The 21,158-nt window shown below is 38.6% G+C and overlaps 1 protein-coding gene across 2 annotated transcripts in view; it reads left to right on the forward strand.

The window, feature by feature from the left end:
• Nucleotides 1-21,158, forward strand: part of LOC130072037 (neuronal tyrosine-phosphorylated phosphoinositide-3-kinase adapter 1) — a 51,100-nt gene that overhangs the window by 1,427 nt on the left and 28,515 nt on the right. Inside the window, exon 1 of one of the 2 annotated variants that reach the window (XM_056236918.1) lies at nt 758-1,076. The exons of the other annotated variant lie outside the window; for it this stretch is intronic. The gene's annotated coding sequence lies outside the window, so the exon portion shown is untranslated. Of the gene's footprint in view, nt 1-757; nt 1,077-21,158 lie in introns of those variants that run through there. 2 annotated transcript variants of the gene reach the window in all.

Genomic DNA, 21,158 nt, shown 5'->3' on the forward strand with positions numbered 1-21,158 from the left:
TCAGAACGTTTCTCACAACATCACGAGAACGCATATTAAATACTAATAATGTTATAAGAACGCTCTATAAATGTTGTTTATATAACGTTTTATATTAGGCTAACATTTACATAACCTTTGCAAAACATTAGTGAAAGTTGTGGGAACGTTCCCTGTTACCTGGATTTTACGATCTGAGTATCTGCGGTAGGCTATACCTAATGTTGCTTAGGTGCTAAATTCATAGGATAAACACAAGTGTATAAGTGAAAAGAAATATTAATTTGACAATAATGGAATATTCAGCAATGACTTAAATGTTGTCACGCTGACAGACTGCATACGTCTGCACACAGCGAACGTGGACAAAATTGTAAATAGCCTACGTTCGTCGAATCAGCTGTCAGAAAGGTGGAGGCAAGGGCAGGCATAAACGTATAACAACGGCATAACAACAGTCGGTGGAATTAATATTTATTATGGAGAGGGCAGAATGTCGACCCTTCGCAAAAACAGCAGCATGATACAACGTCATTTTTGGAGAGCGAGGCGCGCATCAGAACGGAGTCAGTAGCTCGGCATCTGCTTCTCCGTTGACCGACGAGCTCTAAAACAGGAATATTAATATAAGCGCGAAGCGCGCCGCCACCGCCGACATATCTGTTTATCTGCGGACTCTGCATTCATTACCTTGAAGTCGTCTCGGGGTTATAGTGAGCAGGCACTACCAGACTGCATTTGTGAATGGTTCTATGGGCCTGCTTTGAACGGATGTTTTGTTTTTTTCTCTCTAACGTCGCAGTGAACTGCACCATGGATAGCGAAGCGCTTTCTCATCGTGCTCCGCGCGGAGGGTGAATGGGGATGAGGATGTTGTTTACAAAAAGCAGCCAGCCCAGCCGTCAGCGCACTGATGCTCGATCTCCCCGAATATATACATTTTTTTTCATCTAATCTTTTATGACACGTCTGGAGATTACTGTCACCTCCGTCTTTCCTCTATGAAGAGGGCAATGTCATCGTCAGCAGACCGGCGTGGATTTGTTGTTGTCTGATTTTACTACTTGTCCTCTGCAATTCGACTTCACGCCATTTATGTAAGTCAGTCTATTTTGCACCATTTGTTCTCTGTACATTGAAGTCGGATGTTTAACTCATACAAATTGTGACGAAATTCGACCTCAATTGGTATTGACTTGTGTGTGGAAATATAATTACAAACATCTAGGAAAGGCTAGCAATACGATCTCCCACAGAGGAATTGACCAACCACCTATTAGGCTACTGTGTTTGTCAATATAGCCTATAAATATTGTTTTCGTTGACTACCTAATTCATACGTTGCAGCTAGTATTTCTCAAGACAAAAAGCTTGTCCATGAAAACAGTTGTCAGTAAAATCAGCCGTGTATTTTGTGCGCTATTGCGCCTGTTCGTTATTTTTTTTAAACGAAAAATATGTCATGGTTGACTTGTGCTTACACCTTCGATATTTCCTCCACAAAACCCGGCAGAATCCCGAAACAGTGTAAAAAGAGTAAGGTGTAAAGGCAGCGGGTTTGTGATCATTTGAGCGTATACAAGTGACGCGTCTGGAGGAGCGTCTTCTTCAGAGTCAGAGTGCGCGCGAGAGTTTTAGAGTTCGCTACGTAGGAAACGAGCCGTTAACGGGTGATTTATGAGATATTCCATCAATTGTCATTATTTAAAAGCATACACGAAGCATTTGTCTGTTTTTCTTCTTTTTTTCTATTTTTTGTCATTCATAGACTTTGGTGACGAGTCGTGTAACCTGGTCTGTAGTACCGGCGAGTGTCTCTAGAAATATTCGTCTCACGTAACGTCTGCATAAACCGCGCGTGAAGGTGGCATCAGAATGCCAATGGCACGTGCGACAAGCTACAACTGCAGCCAATTTTATTACAGTCGTGATGTGATAGTAGATGGGAGGCGTGGCTGCGCGTGAGCGTGTATGTCTGTGGCTTGAACCTGGACGTCTCCGCATATTGTGTATTCTTGTGTATTCCTTGTAAAGATTAATAGCACTAAGTTAGAATGACCAGCGGAGACATTATTCGCGGATTAAAAGCAAGAGAGGCGGGGTGAGCGCGGGGAAAGCCAGTTAGGCGAGGAGGTTTAGACTGGAGTAGCCTACACTGCAGACATGAGGAGACCAGCCCCACCTTGTCTGGGGGTTGTGGAAACGCTCACACAGGGCTTTTTTCGGGGGCCAGCATTATCATATTATGAGACATTTTTACAATACAGGATAAAAATAATTTGATTATTTGACCTTAAACCAATCCCCCTCAATTAATCAAACAGTTGTAGCAATGTGTATTTCCCTTATGGGAGTGATGCATTTCAATAAGTGATGGGTGTGTTCTCAGATTGGAGTTGGATATCAGTGTATATGTATAGAGAGAGAGACAGAGAGGTGTCTACAACCTGTTTCAGATCAAATCCCCTTTGTTGGAATAGAGACAGATACGCTTACTGTATAAAATTAAGTGTTGCATTATAAGCCTGGCCTATAATTACACATTTTATCAATGTTTCTACATTCTTTATGATGCTTACCTTGCATAGCTATTAGTCATATATTTGCAGAATCATTTACTTGCACATGCATTTTAATCTAATACATTTCAATGTGGGAGGGGCAATGAAACATTTAGCTGAATTAACTATTAGAAAATAAACTTAAAATTACAATATAAACAAATACAAATACAAATTCATACAAATGAAACAACCTACATTTTATAATAATTGTATTATATTAAATGTAAAATATTACATTAATATATTTATTGTAATAATATCTTTTTCCAAAATTAGACCCTTTGCAGTACCACCACAGATCCTCTGGACTAAAATCTAGCAACTTCACTCAAATTCACAGCACATTAAGAGTGACTTCTAGTGGCTGGTAGGGGAATACCTACTGTCTCTCCATCTCCATCTCTCACTGACTCCCTGTCTCTCAGCTCCCATTAATTTGTTTTTGAAATTTGATGAAACAGCATATGACAACAGCATGTGGGATAGAGAGAGAGACATGAGAAAAGAGCAGAAAGGGTGATTAAGCATAATAAGATAATGAGCAGATAGTTTAAAAGACTGTGTAATTGGAAAATAAGAGAATGGAAGTGCAATTGTGAACAAGGTAGAGAGAACATGAAATGATCTTAAGAGACTTGAGGATTTATCAGGATAGAAACCAAGGAGAATAAATGTGAGTGTTGGACAGAAGGAGAGACTGTACAGTATGTTTGTGTGGCTCTGATTAGACTTTGACAGATGTTCCCCATGCAAAGCTCATTTTTCGGGTTGGGATTTAGTCCTGTCTGTCTTTCTGTCTGGATGATCCAGGCTCAGGCTTTACGCTGTAGATTTCCTGAAAGGACCGAATTGAATTTTAATGGCATGTTTGCATCTGAGCACCAGCATGATGTCTGTTTTAGGCTTAAATCAAATGAGATATAGGAAGGGTGGGTGAAGAAGTAGTGATGAATAAAGATGAATGTTCGCTAATGTGAAGCAAGACAGAATTATTAAGGTAAAGCTGGGTTAGGTGTACATTAAAATGAACCCCTCAGGCACTGATGCTTACTGTATGCTTGGTAGAGTAGCAATCCATGCATTTCACAGTAATGTTCTGTTAGTGAAGTGCTGTAGCATACTAATGTAAAATATAACTTGGTTAGTAAAGCGTAACACTTTAATGTAGCATTGTAAAGTAGTGCTCTCAGACAGAATGGTAGTTTTAAGGAATTTATCTGACAGCATCTATATGTGGATTTTCATGTACACACACTTGCACGTACACAGCCAACTACTATTAGGGGCCGTTCACACACGTTTTTCCATTCAACTGCGCTACTTTTCCATTGTTTTTCAATGTAAACAAACGCTAGACGGACATCTTTAACTGTTGCATTCGCGTCTTTTGCAGCGCCTCGCGGATGACATGGCATTTGTAAATGTGCTGCTGTTTTTTTTTGTTTTTTTTTTATTTATCTGACCTGCGTCTTGCGTTTTTAACAGCAAAAACGCATTCTGTGTGAACAGGCCCTTAGTCTGTCTTTGAAAGTATTGTAGATAAAGAGAGGAGCACTGGATCTGGTGAGTGCAGAACATGTTTTGCTCAGAACTCCGGGCAGAAAATAAAAAAGAATGGAAGAGGAAGAACATGGAGGAGAGGCAGCGTCATTGGGGACCCTCACAAGCAACATCAATGTTTCAGATTCAATAGAGCATAGCTTGTATACAGACTGAGGGAACAAGAGGGGGCATTACATTTTCATGGTTTTAGTTAGATTTGTGGACCTGGAATTTAAAAGCTGCAGAAGAATTACCACCCAGACCAGTTGTGTGTTCTAGGTCCAAAATAGCTACAGCTACGTAAAAAGTCAAATGTTTCATTCTGTCTTCCACTTGGTTGCACAATATGTCATATCTGTTGCAGTGTAACACAGAAACACTTTCAGGTCAGAGAGTCCAATGCTTTTAGCAAGGAAGACAGAGGTTTTTGGAATAGTTGTGTATGTATGCATTAATGTGTTCTGCACTAAATTATTGGGGGATTTGCTTTACTGGAGGAGGTATCATGTGGCTGGATCTGGCATCTGTCAGAAGTAGTGTTGCTGTGAACCGGGGGAGTCCTCCACAACTGGGGCAGAGCAGGTTACCACTTAGCTTTATTTATGGTAGCGATTCCCATTCAGGGGTGCATGTAACTCAGGGGGGTACTTAAAAATTATGATTTTGCCAATATCAGAAAACAAATATTATAAAAAAAAATATTATACTAATCTATAATTTGAAAAAATGTAAGAATATATTAAGTGTTTCAGAAAAATAGCATGTATAATGTGTGCAAGATCTAATTATAAAACGGTTAGTTCCAATCCTTGATTCTGATTGGTCAATAGCTGTGCTTTATTCATGATAAAACACGGCTATGACCGCTTCACCCAACGGTTCTATTTATCACTGTGCAACACCCTTAGCAACCACCCGTATCAATCGTATATATTTATAAGTGCAGATAGAAATTAATGGAATAAACGGAAAATGAACGTTAATGGTCTCATGCTGAGAGATAAGCTATATTTGTGTGAGAAAATATTACATTCTGTGTTGTAAAAAAGAAATGAAACAAAGTTTGAGAATGGTTCCTATGTTGTTTTTATTTGAGCTTTCATGCATATTACACATTGGAACGTTGTTGCTGTTCACGGTCAGGGACTATTTTTTTTTTTCTAGCGGAAGGAAGGCTTTTAGTGACTTTACTTCATGAAAGTTGCACTAATACTTTTTTTTTTACTTTAATATTTTTATTGTGTGGTAAATGTTTTATAACAACGCCCTTCAGCCTTGACTTATTCACGATACAGCACAGCCTCTCGAACCTTATTGCTTAAACATGTGTGTGTAAGATATACTTTGAATATTTGTTCATAAATATTACAATATTTGTTGATTAAAATTTTTAAAAGTTAAGCACTTTGTATACACATATATAACGCGTACACTCACCGGCCATTTTATTATGTACACCTTGCTAGTACCGGGTTGGACCCCCTTTTGCCTGAATTCTTCGTGGCATAGATTCAACAAGGTGCTGGAAACATTCCTCAGAGATTTTGGTCCATATTGATAGCATCACACAGTCGCTGCAGATTTGTCGGCTGCACATCCATGATTCGAATCTTCTGTTCCACCGCATCACAAATTTGCTCTATTGAGATCTGGTGACTGTAAAGGCCATTTTAGTACAGTGAACTCATTGTCATGTTCAAGAAACTAGTTTGAGATGATTGAGCCTTGTGACATGGCGCATTATCCTGCTGGAAGTAGCCATCAGACGATGGGTACACTGTGGTCATAAAGGGATGGACATGGTCAGCAACAATACTCCGTTAGGCTGTGGCATTTAAGCAATTGGTACTAAGGGGCCTAAAGTGTACCAAGAAAATATCCCCCACACCATTACACCACCACTTGCCTGAACCATTGATACAAGGCAGGATGGATCCATGCTTTCATAAATGCCAAATTCTGACCCTTCCATCTGAATGTCGCAGCAGAAAACAAGACTCATCAGGCCAGGCAGCGTTTTTCCAATCTTCTATTGTCTAATTTTGGTGAGCCTAGCAGTGAAAATATTGTTGCTTCTCTCATCACAGCACCCACGTCCTTGTCCTCATCTTACCTCTGCACACACATGCAGATGCACACACAGACGAGCAGTCTTTTGTTCACTTATATACTCAGCACATGAAACAGATGTGCAAGAATATACACACGCACTTACACCATATACAAAGCAATACTCAAAACAAAGTCTTCCCTAGGGATGAGCATGTGAAGGGGTTCATTACTCCACCGTCTGCCCCTACTTTAGCATGTGTGAGCGTTGCTGTGTGTGTTTTGTACACACACATATATATATATATATATATATATATATATATATATATATATATATAGGCATGTACCATCATGTTGGGGCTCCTTCCCAAAACACACATCGTTTTTTAAAAGCCAAATCTTTCTTTTTTGAGTAGAAGGCCCCATTAATGTATGTTTTAAGAAGGTTTTCCGCTATGGTGCACGCAAGCACACACAGATGTTACTATGTAAGATTGTTACCTTTTTCCATTGTCTTGTCTTCACAATTCTCCTTTTGCATGACGTGTGAGTGTGTTTGCTTCACGTGTTTGCATAAGTGCGTTTGCATATGTATCGACATGCATGTGTATGTAGCGTGTCACCTTGATTGCTGCAGATTACAGTGAGAATCATGAAGCCAAGGGCAAACTAGGAGAAAAAGAGAGAGAACAAGGGAAAGAGTGAAGCGAGGAGGAGGGGGAGAGGAGGTCAGTGAGTGCTTCCGTGAATAAAGTGAGAGTGAGTGAAAATTGGATGCAGAAAACAGGAGAAGAACAGAGTGAAACAGCAGTTGAGCGGAGGAGTGAATCGGGACAAGGAAATATATTTGGTCAGCTTACAGAATAAGGCAAATACTGGTAGACACGTTCAGATGAGTGCTGCGTGTAAGGAAGCGGTTGCTCCTCCACAGTTCCTCACTAATTGGCAATCTGCTGCAGTGCTCAGTGTGTGTTTGCTTGTGTGTATGGGTGTTTTCCAGACGGTGCAATCAGACACAGCTACCCTCTCTATGGAGCGTTACTCTGCTGGACAGACGGACTGCAGTTTGTGTGCCATGGTATTTTGTATTAGCCTCCCGGAGATGCAGAATAGTTCCTTGCATTCTATGTGTGAGATAGCAATTTGGATAGAGAGATGGAGAGAAAGCAAGATATTTTTAGTCCAGACTCCATTAAATATTAATCGGAGTGTGTTGTTGGTCTGTGGGGAAGGTACTGTATGTGTATTTGTGTGCGGGTCAAGTTGTGCCTAAATTGTGGGGATCAAATGTCCCCACAAGTGTAGTTAAAACTGAAGTCACTTGAGTTGTGGAGAGCTGCCAACATTTCCTGTGAGGACAATGGCTTAATAAACATAAATGTATGACTTGTTGAAAATCTAATAATGCACAAATCTAAGGTGTTGCATTAACTGACATACTAAGGCTGCATTTAAGGCCACTTTTTTATGCCCTTTCTTCGCTAACTTCCCTCCGTTTTGTTCACTTGAATGTACGTCATTGTTTACGCTGCACGAGTGCCCATGGAACCCTTGCAATGGGTTTAAATGGAACACCCTAAGCCCTTGATCACTTGGAATCTGCTATGGAGTCATGCTGTTTTATCTCAGTATAACTCTTCTAAACTGCGTAATTGACCTAACTTAACTTACAGGTGTAAACTATACTTTTCCCTCCATCGTTTGAATCGTGTAAGGTTTGTAGGTAAATTAAGTTGTTGTGACGTCACAGTCATGTTGCATTGTGGTTTATGGATCTGCCTGAAGTGTACATTCGAGTAGGCTTGCTCCCTCTGTCAAAATTGAGGGGTCAAGGGTCTATACAAGTAAACTTTCCTCGCCTACTTTACAAAGTTGAATGCAGTTTAAAATAGTGGTGGGGATTCCCCCAAGGGGAAGTGCTTAGGGAAGTTTGTGAGTGCATGTCTAAAAGTGGAGTTAAATGCAGCCTAGTGCAGGGTTTCCCACGCGGGGCTGAGCGGACCCCTGAGGGTTCATGAAGGATCTGCGGGGCAGTCATGATTGATGAAAAGCTAAACATTTATTATATGTAATGTAAAATTCAAATAAATAAATGGGATGCATGATGATAACAATAGTCAAATCAAAGGCTAAAATGTAATGAAGTGACTGTATAGTCTGATGTGCCACAGCTTTCAGAGTGAAGCATCCTAGGATAGAATTCAGGGCGTATCCCATAATGCCTCTCATAAACAAAATCCAAATGTCAGTGTGTGGAGATATAGGGTGCAAGAAGAGAAAGGGAGGGGAGAGATGATTTATTAGCATGGCGTGTTAGCATTATACGCAAGGACATGATCAAAGCAGGTTAGTCTGTCACCATGAACAAACAGAGCGTACACATGCACAGAAGGCCACAGCACCAAGCCAATGACTGAGAAGGGTCTGTTTGCAGTACTGTAAGCAATGCCCTTACGAGTTACACCTATTACTAAAAGTTACGCCTATTACTACAAGTTACGCCTCCCGCAAAGAAAAAAACATGGATGTCATTTACGGAGATAGTAAGGCTGAATTATATTGATTTCAGATAATACGAAGAATGAAATATTAGCTATTAGTGAAAAATGCAATAAATTAAACAATCAAATGCATATTATGTGGCTAAACCTCACCCTATTCATACCCCTTTAATAAAATTTTAAATTTCTGTTCCAAGTAAAAATGTTTGTGACTTAGACAGTAAAATGCTATAGTAAAAACATGTTAATTGGTTAACTTAGTGACCTTACTATATACTGTGAAAAACTGTAAATAGTTTTTTTTACAGTGAAAATTACATTTAATGTTATGTAAACGTCAAATTTATTGGTTTTGCAAGTAAAAACTATGATTTACCATATAACTTACAGTAAAAAAAACTGTAAGATAGCATTCAGTCTGTTTTGTCTTTTGTATATCGAGGGCTTGGAGCCAGAGGGGCGTAAGTGGCTTTTGACAAACTTTACAGGAGAGACAAAACAAAATTTTGACCACACTTCAATCACCTGTATCATTAACCTTAAACCACAAACATTGCAACCACAGGCATACTTACATGAATGAGTATTTAAGTAAAAAAATGTATGGCATATTAACACAATGAACATGTTCTAAAACATTTTAAAATAAAAAAATATGTCAAAAACGTCAGATACGCCTTTTTGGCACCAAACATTTCCAAGTCTTCTATGGACATATTGGGCGTATCTGCTGAACAATGCAGAAAATAATTGATCAAAAGGGGAATTGATTGAATAATTAACACTTGAATCACACTTGAACAAGTAATTATTTTTCATTTAACTCATTCATTATTTTATTTTTATTTTATTTATTTTTTCACCTTTCCATTCTGGGCATCTGCTGAACACTACAGACTGTAATTAAAGTCACTGAACTTGCTAAACACACTTCTGATTGGCAATTCATGAGTTGTTCAATTGATTTCATTACAATTCTTTTTTTTTCAATACTCTATTCAATTGACAGTTCTCTCGTGTTCTTTTTGCTTTTTAGTTCTTTTCCCTCACCTTCCTTCCTGGAACATGAATGCCATGTGAATTAATGTAGCCTTGGCCAGAATTTCTTAACCTTTTACGTTGGTTTCTTTTCCTATTTTCAACATCTCTCTGTCTTTTTCTTCTTTTTTGTGGTGTGTTGGCATCCTCTTCCTGGCCACTTTCAACCCCTCCCTCCTAAACAGGCTCAATGTCTACTGTCTCAGTCCCTCGATCTTCTTCTGTCTCCATGTGTCCCTCATCAATTGCATGATCTGTGTCCCTGCCTGTCTCTCTTTCCCCATCTTCTGCTGTCTCCATGTGTCCCTCATCTCTCTCCCTCATCTCATGCTGTGTCCCTAAATTATATAATTAATATCCTACATGAATGCCCTGATACTAATAATTCGGGGTAAGGATTAGATAAGGTAATGTTCTAACTTATTTTCTATGCAAGTCAGAACTCACTTCCTCCATCTGTCTCCATGTGTCCCTCAAGTTGATCTCTCTTCCTCACCTCATGTGGCTGTGTCCCTTAATGATTAACACATTAATATTTATTAATATAATATCCTACATGAGTGCCCTGAATCTATTAGTTCAAGGCTAGGGTAAAGTAGATTATGAGAAAGTTCAAAAGAATATTCTCTGTCAGAACACAGGCACAGTTAGCCAGATCAGACCAAACCAATGGGATTAACGTTAGCCATGCTAGGCTAGGCTAACAAGGTAAGGCTCTCAAGGCATGATTATGTCTTACTGTCATCACTCTTGTGAGGAAATGCATTCAAACAACTCTGACTCATCTTCAACTTCTTCAATATACACTCACCTAAAGGATTATTAGGAACACCATCCTAATACTGTGTTTGACCCCCTTTCGCCTTCAGAACTGCCTTAATTCTACGTGGCATTGATTCAACATGGTGCTGAAAGCATTCTTTATGTTGGCCCATATTGATAGGATAGCATCTTGCAGTTGATGGAGATTTGTGGGATGCACATCCAGGGCACGAAGCTCCCGTTCCACCACATCCCAAAGATGCTCTATTGGAGATCTGGTGACTGTGGGGGCCATTTTAGTACAGTGAACTCATTGTCATGTTCAAGAAACCAATTTGAAATGATTCGAGCTTTGTGACATGGTGCATTATCCTGCTGGAAGTAGCCATCAGAGGATGGGTACATGGTGGCCATAAAGGGATGGACATGGTCAGAAACAATGCTCAGGTAGGCCGTGGCATTTAAACGATGCCCAATTGGCACTAAGGGGCCTAAAGTGTGCCAGGAAAACATCCCCCACACCATTACACCACCACCACCAGCCTGCACAGTGGTAACAAGGCATGATGGTTCCATGTTCTCATTCTGTTTACGCCAAATTCTGACTCTAACATCTGAATGTCTCAACAGAAATCGAGACTCATCAGACCAGGCAACATTTTTCCAGTCTTCAACTGTTCAATTTTGGTGAGCTCTTGCAAATTGTAGCCTCTTTTTCCTATTTGTAGTGGAGATGAGTGGTACCCGGTGGAGTCTTCTGCTGTTGTAGCCCATCCGCCTCAAGGCTGTGCGTGTTGTGGCTTCACAAATGCTTTGCTGCATACCTCGGTTGTAACGAGTGGTTATTTCAGTCACTGTTGCCCTTCTATCAGCTCGAACCAGTCTGGCCATTCTCCTCTGACCTCTGGCATCAACAAGGCATTTCCGCCCACAGGACTGCCGCATACTGGATGTTTTTCCCTTTTCACACCATTCTTTGTAAACCCTAGAAATGGTTGTGCGTGAAAATCCCAGTAACTGAGCAGATTGTGAAATACCCGTCTGGCACCAACAACCATGCCACGCTCAAAATTGCTTAAATCACCTTTCTTTCCCATTCTGACATTCAGTTTGGAGTTCAGGAGATTGTCTTGACCAGGACCACACCCCTAAATGCATTGAAGCAACTGCCATGTAATTGGTTGATTAGATAATTGCATTAATGAGAAATTGAACAGGTGTTCCTAATAATCCTTTAGGTGAGTGTAGGATTCATCAATTTGTTTCATAATATTCATCAAAATCGTTTCTGCCTCAAACAGTTCCATGTGTGCAGTTGTGTCAGCCATTTTGAATGCAGTTTTAGGGCACCAACTACACTTACGCCCTTCTGGCTCTGAACAAAAATGTGGGTCCTACATGTATTTTTCAGAGCCAGAAGGGCGTAAGTGGACTTACGCCCTTCTGGCTCCAAACATTACTCACACTTTTGTGTTAGGTCTGTATTGTTTTGTTGCTTTATTCAATACAGTTTGATCTCAGATAGGTCTTTTTGGCACAACTAGATAGAGCTCATCAAGACCTTTAATTTGATATATAGAACTCATTTTCGCCCAAAATGCCACTTACGCCCCTCTGGTTCCAAGCCCTCGATATGAGCCTGTTCACTGTCTATATACAAGTATTGACCATGTTTTATGAACAGGCCACTCTGATTAATTATGTGGCTTTCTATTGTGCCACCTGTGTTATTGTGGTGGTTATCGGTACACTGTAGATTTGGGTAGAGAAGGCATATTAACATTATATCATTTAATGAAATATAGCCTATGGTTAAAATTTGTAAAATATACAGGCATCCTGTAAAACATGAGACATTGTCAATATTTCTGGCAAACACAACTGCCAGTTTTTTTTTTTTTTTTTTTTACTATAAATTTAGATTTTTTTTTTTTTTTTTTTTTTTACAGTGTAATGTTTCATAATTAAATTACTGAGGGAAACAAATAGGATGAACTGTGGAACTGTTGAACTGTGGAAAACAGTCAGTATGCTTTATCACTAGGTGGCGATAGTGCAGATAATAAAGTGAGGAAAGTAAAGTAGAAGAGTGTTACTAGTAATGACCATAGACAGTAAAAGAAATGGACAGAGCGATCTCATTGGAACTCAGTTGAGACAGTTGAAGCCCACTTTTAGCGATTTTTGAGAACTTCCGTTCCTGACGCGCAGACTCAGACCGACTCAAACTAAGCTTGATGACGTGAGCAACCTGTCTGACAGACGTGAATCTTCTAGTAGCTGTGCGTGAAAATTGCCAACGTTAATCTTGCAGAGACGGGGAACTTGAGCAAAGAGTCCTTTATCGTGAGTGAGCAGGAGTAAGTATTCCGTTGCTTTTATGGACTCATTATCTATGGGCTTCTCTCTTGACGGGACGTCCCCCCGATTGCCTGCGAGCTTCTCCTGCTGTCTGTACGGTAATTTCTGTACAGCGCGACAGAGAGTCGAGTGGTTATGACGCAATCGTTAGCCTATTTTTACTAAAACTGTTTCTACGGGGCCATAATGTAACATAGAAGGTAATGGAGCCATTTATACATTGTCGTGTTTCTTTAGAAATAAATAATGGACAAATGGAGTCTTTAAACGCCTCAGATGTAAAGTTATTCGCTGTCAAAGTGACGCCAAAATGAATGGTAGTCAATGGAAATGCTAACGCAAGTGAAGTTCTCACTGTAAAAAATTTCCTGTAGAATTTACAGGAATTTACTGGCAAAAAAGTTGCCAATAAAGTCCTGTAAAAATGTTGGTAATTGCTGTAAAATTGATTACAGTATAAGACTGTAAAGCAACTTACAGTTAATTGTTGTATATGAAATACAGTAATTTATAGTTTTTTTACAGTAACATTGAATTAAACTTGTATTTTATTTTACAGCAATATTTTGTAATTTCACTAAAGTACAGTATTTACCTGGCAATAAAGTTGCCAATAAAATCCTGTAAATATATTTTACAGCAATTTTTTGTAATTTCACTAAAGTACAGTATTAACCTGGCAATAAAGTTGCCAATAAAATCCTGGAAATACCCACAAAATTTAAGAAGATGCTGTAATAGTTTAACATTTAAAAAGCTGAAAAGAATCATTTTAACAGTAAACTGTACTTTATTATATTGATGTAAATGCATTAAAATAAACATTTAAAAAAACAAACACAAAGTCAAAGCTGTTGTTGAAAAATATTTATTAAAATATTAAGCAAATAACTGCAAGACTGGTAACAACAATTTTACTTTTTCAAGTACAGAAAATCTTTTCAAAATCAGTCACAAAATAACTACAAATAACTTGTAAGACTTAAAAGCAAGATTCTGGGTTCAATAAAAGTTAAAGGGACAGTTCATCCAAAAATGAAAATTCTGTCATCATTGTGTTTACTCACCCTCAATTTGTTCCAAACCTGTATGAGTTTCTTTCTTCTGTTGAACACAAAATATGATATTTCAAAGAATTTTGGTAACCAGACAATTGAAAGTAAATGGCTACCATCAACTGTTGATTACCAACATTCTTCAATATATCTAAAATATCTTCTGTGTTCAGCAGAAGAAAGAATCTCATACAGGTTTGGAACAACATGGGGGTGAGTAAATGATGACGGAATTTCCATTTTTGGGTGAACTATTCCTTTAAGCTCAACCAACAGAATGGCATTATGGTTAAAGGTTTAGTTCACCCCAAAATGAAAATTTTGTCAGTAATTACTCACCCTCATGTTGTTCCAACCCCGTAAGACTTTCCTTCATCTTTGGAACACAAATTAAGATATTTGTGATTAAATCTGAGAGCTGAATCACTCCTCCATAGGTTTCTAAGGGATCGTAACTTGCCGGCCCAGAAAAGTTATGAAAGACATCGTTAAAATAGTCCAAGTGACTACAGTGGCTCAATCTGAAGTTTATCAAGCGACGAGAATACTTTTTGTGCACAAAAAAACAAACAAAAATAACGACTTTATTCAACAATTCATTTCCTTCTCTGTGGGCCTCGAGATTTCACGTAGTGTAACAGCGCAGCGCTTCTGTGTTGTACGTCACACGTAGGCTCACTATTGGCCAACGCTGATCATGTGTGTGAGGAGTGATCCAGCTCTCAGATTTAATCAAAAATATCTTAATTTGTGTTCCGAAGATGAACGAAAGTCTTAGAGGGTTGGAACAACATGAGGGAGAGTCATTACTGACAGAATATTCATTTTGGGGTGAACTAACCCTTTAACTCACATCTCCTGTTAAAACTCACATTTCTGCCTTTTTTTAAATTATTTTTGGTATAAATGTTTGTGATAAACAACAATGGTGATTGACAACATTCTCTCTAAAAACATTTAAACCATTTTAATTTAAAGTACTTTTTTTTTTAAATATACATTTGACAACTTACATGCTTAACAACTCAAAGTCCATTAGCCTTCTGAGAAGAGTAGACACATGAGGATTGATATTGTTGTTCCTCTTCTCTGAGGTCTTTCCACTTTTTTTTGACTGTCTTGGTACCGGATGGGTTGATTCCAACAAAACATCTGCACAAAAATTAGTCAGAAAAACACAAGCAAAAGCTTTAGGATCACGTGCAGACTAATGAAAATATACCACTTTACATTAAGCATTCGCTGCAATACTAAAAAGGGTTAGTTCACCCCAAAACGACATTTCTGTAATTAATTACTTATTAATCTGTCATTAATTAACGACTGACCTACATTCATTTTCATGAACACACATTAAGATGTTTTTGATGAAATCAGAGAGGTTTCTGAACCACACATAGACCACAACGTCATTACAACTTCCAGGGCCTAGAAAGGTAGTAAAAACATCATTAAAATAGTCCATGTAACTCCAGTGGATCAACCTCAATGTTATGAAGTGATGAGAATACTTTTTGTTCTAACGTAGAACCTGGAAGCGCTGCACTGTGTTTATTACATTAACAGCGTCAGAGACTGACACAGAAGAGAAGAGATTGTTGAATAAAGTCGTTATTTTGGGGTTTTTTTGCGCCCAAAAGGTATTATCGTGGCTTCATTACATTAAGGTTGATCCACTGTAGTCACATGGTCTATTTTAACAATGTCTTAACTGCCTTTCTGGACCTTGAAAGTTGCAATGATTTTGCTGCCTATGTGTGGTTCAGAAACCTCTCGGATTTCATCAAAAATATCTTAATTTGTGTTCCGAAAATGAATGAAGGTCAGTAGTTAATTAATGACAGAAATGTAATTTTTGGGTGAACTAATCCTTTAACATATACACATTTATATTTAAGTAAACTGTTACCTTTGAACAAATTCAACTGTGCAGGATGCCTCGTGCTCGTACACCAGATTAAAGTTGTAGTATAAGTTGCAAACAAAGCAGCAATTCCAGCCATGAAATTGGGGTGTGGATTCATAAACACTTGACCCTCAATACTCAGCATCCACTGGGTTGCAGTGAGAATTTCACCTAAAAATAATAAATATAAGAAAACACTTTATAAACATGTATGCTAACATACAACAGGCAAAATGTATTAAGTTACTAAAGATTTTGGAACATACATTACCTAAGACAATCAGTCTCGGAGAGTCTGGAAGTGTAGAACTTTTTTCTACATCAGCTGCTGTTGCTGACATCTACAAGAAAAAATATAAAAGGAAAACATTGTAAATGTAATTAAATGCAGTATGCAGTAAATGCAGTACAGACCGATTTCCCTGCCCTCATCAAAATGGCATTTTAAATGCCTAATTAAGTCATTCAGAGTTGTGCATGTGAAATGACAATATCCAATCTGGCAAATCAGTGTTGTGTCTATTTGGTCAAATCTGGAACCTTTACGAGACTTCTGATATCCTGTATGGTCTCTATATAGATGAGAAGCTGCAAATTTTGTAAATACACGGGAACAGTCAGGTACACCACAGGTAAAACAGCAGCTTGGAACATTACTGTGACCTTTCATATGCTTAGTAAAACCTACAATTTGCTCTCATGTTGACACAATTTACAGTAATACATTTCTCATTTAGATTTAGGTTCAAGTTATATTAAGAAAACAATAACTATGGGAACTTTGAACAGAAAATAAAATGAACTTTCAAATCGTTTGCCAGTCATTTTGAATTTATTTATGACGCAGGGATTTGTTAAACACTGGTTTTACATGCTCTCAATAAGAAATCCAAACTAGTGAAATAAATGAGAAAATAGCAGCATCCAACGATGTTAAAATCATATTGTAATGTTTTTAATCAGCAAAGCTAACTGCACGTGCGTATACTGTATGTAGTTTTGTCTCAACAGCACATCAGTAATTATGTCTTGTCTTCCAAACTGCAAATTGCTTTGCGTTAAATTTAGTTATGACGCAGGCCTTTGTTAAACACTGGTTTTACATGCTCTCAATAATAAATCAAAACTGGTGAAATAAATGAGAAAATAGCAGCATGCAACGATGTTAATAATATCATAGATTCTAATGTTTTTCGTCAAGAAAGCTAACTGCGTATAGGCCTAACGTTACTAGTTTTTTCTCACCAACACTTCAGTGGATTTGTCTTGTCTTGGAAACAGCAAATGCTCTAAAAATACTCTCTTGAGAGCAAATATATGCGGATTGCGAATAAAACTGTAACAAACGGCAGCATTCGTCCATAACATTTACGATGGTTTTACCTTGTAACAGTTCAGCTTCGTCTCACCACTGTTATGGCGCGCGCCGTCGCGATTCTATGCCTCGACTAAAAACAATACATTTAAAATTAAAGACACATTCCTTTACTAAATAAACGTAACGTTAATATTGGAATCAAACACTTTTACATCACACTAAATGTCCTGATAACACGCAGTTGTTAACAAGTCGATAAAATTAATTGCATATCTGACATGATGAATTCTGTTCAAAATATGAATCGCTCAAACAGCATTAAGTAATACAGTAGATTGTAATATTTATGGATGTACATTTAAGTTAACTTACCAAAAATTTAGTAAATAGTGCCTTTTATCTTCAGCGCTTCTTGCCCTGCTCCAGTCCACCAGTTTTCAAACCTGTATTCAGCCCGCGCAATCCCATAATGCCACATCACAGTAAATTGTTGTAAAACGTATGAACTACAGTGCAAACACCTCTTACCTGTAAATCAATTTACAGTTGATAGGGAAATATACTGTTAACAACTGTAATACTCTTTTTGACCCACAATGCATTGCGAATTACAGTAATAACTTGTAAAATGATAAAACAATACATTTCTGTAGAATTTTGCTGTAGAATCTACAGCAATTTGTTACAGTGCTGCTACAAGATGGCGGTACCCGGCCGGCTTCAACTTCCGGTCGATGGATTACCCCCTTGGTAATGACACCAGCAATTTCCAGGGGAGGGGTTATGATGACATTCCCGAATTGGCAGGGACTTGCGATGACCTGAAATAATGGATTTAGAGAAATTTCACATTTAGATGTAGATTTTTTTTACATTTGCTCACCGCAATTCACCATCTTGTGGTTCAGTTCTGAGTGCTAGGCTGCGAAGGATGCAGACGGCTCTATTATTCCTTTCCATAATTTAAATCCACAAAATTATGGTGCCTCTTTTGGTCAAAGAGTATTTGCTAAAGGTGCAGTCACATTAGCTAAATTTAGCAGGTCAATTTTCTATTGTTAATAGCGTAGCAATGTATAAAGCACTGCTCACAGAGAAGTCACTCTCAAACCAAGAATCTTTCTGTTGGTCAGTGTGGCGAATGCACGCAACCAGCTTGAAAATGAGGGAAATCTGCAAAAGGGAACTTTTTCGACTTTTCGTGAAACTCCTAATCACGCTGATTCCTATTAGAATGACTTGATTTTCTGGGTGAAATTTTGCCAATCAATGGTAAATGTGACTGCACCGTTGCAAATTATTCTGATTTGTCCCTTTTCAATCTTAAAGGCAGGCATAGTCCACCCAAAAATGACAATTGTGTCATCATATACCCACCCATGTGGCTTTCCAAACCTGTGTTGAAGAGTGCTGGTAAACAAGTTTTGGTCTCTCAACAATTTCTCAGAACACCTTCTTTTGTGATCCACAGAAGAAAGAAAGTCCAACAGGTTTGCATATGTGTGTGAGTAAATAATGACACAATGCTAATTTTTGAGTGAACTGTCCATTTAAGTTAGATTGTGTCGTTGCAGTATTGAGCACTGTTTGTCTCGATTATAGTACCTGTATCTGTAGTCCCACAAAACACACACTAATGCACACAGGTGCTGCGCTGTATATGTACCACCTGATTTCCCTGTGGGTAACACTCCCAGCATGTGTGTGTCCTTGCTTGCATCTATCATTTGTCCTGCTTTTGACTCCATCCCGTGACAGTTCTCTCTGGTTGAGTTGCTGAGTGTGTTTTAATAACAGATTGAGTGTGTTTGATAAAGTAAAGCGATGCGAACATGCACACACGCAGGCTGGAGTCCTACAGTGTGAGCATTGAGATGGAGACAGACAGAGAGGGATGTGGACGGCAGTAGACAGTGTTGCTAGGAGACCGCACACAGTGACTGGTGTGAGAGACATGGTTTCACATCCCTCCCCCATCCCTACAACACACTTCCTTTTCTCTCCGCCTGTTTTTTCATTCTCGTTTCTTGCATTCATTGTCTCCATATTCTCCTCCATTCATCTTTCCGCACTTGTCCTCCTGTCTGTCTGCTCTGATCTATCTATCTGCTCATATCTGTCTTGCTTTGCTCTGTCTCTTTCTCTCTCTCTCTTGAGATTCCTTTCGTCTTTCTAAGCACTTCCTGCCAGACTCTTTAACCTTTCCCAACCTCTCAAATGTGGTCTCCTCCCTCCTTCCTCTTTTTCTCCACCTTTCTATCTACTCCCCCCGTTTCTCTCTATATATATTGAATTCATCTCTGTCTGTGTCTTTCATTCACACTGTCGTTCAGCACGAGAGCACTCTGAGCTTCTGAAGTGACAGGAGAGCAGTCGCCAAAGCGACAGCTGGCCGGTCACCATGACAACAGCCAGGTGCAGTGTAAAGGGACAGCACAATAAATGAGGGATGGGTTATGTGACTTCAGTTCACACACACGCACGCATAGATTTTGGGAAGATCTGCAAAATCTGCCGTTCAAATAAAAGATTAAATTACACATACACATTTGTCTGTGTTTTTTGTATTACTTTATGTATTGTCATGTGGTTGGTGGTTTACGCAGTGTGTGTGTGTGATGTGTGCAAATGCCATCTGCTCCTGAGGTTTAATGATCTGTATTACTGACCTTATGACCCACACATCTATATAAACGTGTGTGTATGTCTTTACTGTTTGTTGCACCTGTAATGAACTGCTTGAAACAATGTTATGTGCTTAAGTATGTGTGTGGACAACATTTATATACAGTACATATAAATATATCACTCATTTAAGTAAATTTGTAACATTGATCATGTGGCAGACACATGACACAATATTTTTTTTTCCATTTAAGCCCAAGATGCTCTACGGATCATTCTCAAATCATGCTGGAGAACATTATCATCAGCTTTTACACAGACTGCTTGAGTGCTGCTGTCATTAAAACAGAAATGAGGATTTTTCAATTCAACTTATCACTTCAATCTTTATCTATTTAACGTATTATTAAATTGTTATGCTGATTGGAGAAGCCGGCATATGTCACAAGTCTGTCATTTCACCTGAATATCAAGTTAGGACATTTGAATATTTTTGACAAGGTAAAAAAAAAAACATGCATGGATGAATCGTCCACCATAAGATCAATAACATGCATAAAAAAATTAAATAAAAATAGATACTGTAGGTGTAGGGTGAATTTGCATTTCATGCTGACTAAAAATAAATGTAAATAAAAATACCAAATGGAAGCATTTTCATTAGTGTTCTTTTGATGCTTGATGTATATACTAAAGTTACTTCTTTTTTTTAAGTTATAAAATATAAATGAATACATGCAGATGGGATTGGCCTCTATAACATGTCTAACTAATTATGTTGTCATAACATAAAATATGCTTCAATAAATCTTAAAGGGATAGTTCACTTTGAAATTAATTTTTGGTATGTTTTAGCTTACCTCAAGGGCATCCAAGATGTAGGTGTCTTTGTTTCCGCAGAAGTTTCAATTTTGATATAAACCGTTCTTGTCTGTCGGTCATATAATGCAGGTCTATGGGGTCCACCTCAAAGAGCATGCACAGAGAAGTCCAAATTAAACATGATTTAATGACTCGTAAATGTAAGCACACATTGATGGGCTACGACACGAAACGAGCGGTTTGTGTGAGAAAACGAACAGTATTTATATCGGTTTTACCTCTTGTAACAACAGCCACGTCCAAGTGATCTGAGGGCGCGGGCGCTTCAGTCAGCGCAAGCGCCGGAAGTGATCTCTCGCGCGTGTACGTCACTCATTGTTTACACAGAGATTTCGGAAGTGTTACCTTTCACTGTGAAGATCTAAACATATTTAGATATACAGGAAATCGCAATGGAAGACGATTTCGATATATCAACAGACAACGTTGAATTTTTTTCGCAACCGCGCGAGAGATCACTTCCGGCGGCCGGCGCTTTCCGGCGCTTGCGCAGACCGAAGCGCCCGCGCCCTCAGATCACTTGGACGTGGCTGTGGTTACAAGAGGTAAAAACAATATAAATACTGTTCGTTT

This window comes from Rhinichthys klamathensis, unplaced genomic scaffold, assembly GCF_029890125.1.
Source record: "Rhinichthys klamathensis goyatoka isolate OS25496 unplaced genomic scaffold, OSU_Roscu_1.1 h1tg000473l_1, whole genome shotgun sequence".
NCBI lineage: Eukaryota > Metazoa > Chordata > Actinopteri > Cypriniformes > Leuciscidae > Rhinichthys > Rhinichthys klamathensis.